Source organism: Pteropus medius, unplaced genomic scaffold, assembly GCF_902729225.1.
Source record: "Pteropus medius unplaced genomic scaffold, Ma_sr-lr_union100, whole genome shotgun sequence".
Taxonomy (NCBI): domain Eukaryota; kingdom Metazoa; phylum Chordata; class Mammalia; order Chiroptera; family Pteropodidae; genus Pteropus; species Pteropus medius.
Genome location: NW_024340695.1, coordinates 5,242,191 through 5,244,132, shown reverse-complemented (window position 1 = coordinate 5,244,132; position 1,942 = coordinate 5,242,191). Strand labels below are relative to the sequence as shown.

Below are 1,942 nucleotides of genomic sequence, written 5' to 3'. Positions count from 1 at the left end.
TAGATTTCTCTCTAATTGTATGGCTTATTCATCTAGGTCCCAGGAGATTTTTCTTTGCTGTTTGCTCCTTGTTTCCATCACAACTTTGGTTTAGTCGCCAGAGGAATGAACAGAGCCTCTATCAACTATGCTATTTTTTTCCTCTCCTAATTCTTCTTTAAATATTGGTGGAATTAATCACTGAAGCCATCTGGGCCAGAGATTTTTTTGTAGGAAGGTTTTCTTTACTAATTCAATCTCTTTAATTCTGGTTTATTCAGATTTTCTCTTTCTTCTTGGGTCAGTTTCAGTAGTTTGTGTTTTTCTAGAAAATGGTTTATTTCATTTAGGTTATCTAACCCAATGGCTTACAATATTTCATAATATTCCCTTAAAGTTCTTTTTAAGTTTTTCTATGAGGTCAATTGTTATGTCATCTGTTTCATTTTTGATTTTGGTAATTTTAATCTTCTCTCTTTTTTATCTAGGCAATTTGGCTAAATGTTTGTCAATTTTATTGATTTTTTTCAAAGAACTAACTTTTGGTTTCATTATTTTCTGTACTTTTTTAATTCTCTGTTTTATTTATTCCCACTCTAGTCTTTATTGTTTACTTCCTTCTGCTAGCTTTCAGTTATGTTTACTCCCTTTTTTTTAAAGTTTCTTAAGGTGAAAGTTTAAGTTATTGATTTGAGCTCCTTCTTGTTCCTCTTCCTCTTTTTTTCTCACATAAAAGTTCTTAGTTTATTAATCCTGTCATGAAAACTCTGCACAGTCACCACAATGTTACTGACAAATTTTTATTCCTGTTGTTCAATCTCCACCTCACTTTTTGCCAGCACCAACATTGGCCTTTGCAGTCCCCCTAACTTTCTTCATTCTGTCCTTGTGTTCCTTTCGCTGTGTTCTTGAGGTCTTTTTCTTCTCATACAGGCCATGTATATGAGTATATACATGGATTAGTTTGAGTATATGTTTGAGTATATGTTTGGATTAGTTTTTCTTTGCATAATCCAAGGAATCACAAATCATTCCAAAGCCAGTTATCTTGCCACCACTAATATGGATTCAGAATCCAAATACAAAGATGACATCTGGTGTGGTCTTGTACATTTTGGCTAGTTTTTCATGATTTTCTGTCTTAAGGTGCTATTGCCTTTCCAGGATGAAGAATGTTGATGACCATTTGTTTCTGCTGAAGTAGTCTATTGGTCATGAACTTCCTGGTCAAGATAGTTACTGTGTCGTTCATGATGGCGACCGTTCCTTTTCCTCTTTTTCTCACTCCTCCTCCTCTCCTTCTCCTCTTTCTTCTCCTCTTCCAAATTTCCTCCTTTCTTAAATAGACCTTACTTTTTTTAGAACAGTTTTAGGTTCACAGCAAAATTGTGCAAAAAGGTTCTTATGTACCTATGGCCCCACATGCACAGACTCCTCCATTATGAACATCTGTTTCCAGAGTGGTACATTTGTTATAATCAGTAAACCTACACTGACACATCATAATCACCCAAAGTCCACAGTTTACATTGCACAGTTTACATGTTTTTGGTGTACATTCGATTGTTTTTGACAGATATATAATGACATGTATTCACCATTATAGTACCATACAGAAGTCACTGCCCTAAATATTGACTATTTTAAGTTGGCTATTTTTAAGAAACAAAAGACTCAGAAAGTGTCTTCCCCTTAACTGCCCAAATGGGATAATAATAGAGGAACTAACCCAGAAAGGGTGATATCATCACAGGTAACTATAATTTAATATGAACTAAGTGTGATACACAGCAGGGAACCTAGACAGGCCCATTTGATCAAAGTACTCTCTGTCCCATTGTTAAAGATGGCCCAGCAAACATCTGTTTATCAAACATTTGCTTTTTCACCTGCATGTGAATTATCTTTTTGATCTTTGAAGTCCCAAACCACACCCCCTCCAACTTAGTCAAGATGGCATAAA

At 35.1% G+C, this 1,942-nt stretch overlaps 1 pseudogene; it reads right to left on the bottom strand.

Annotated features, from left to right (window-relative positions):
• Positions 1–796: 796 nt before the first annotated feature.
• LOC120603404 (40S ribosomal protein S24-like) lies at positions 797–1,231 on the bottom strand (annotated as a pseudogene).
• Positions 1,232–1,942: the final 711 nt, after the last annotated feature.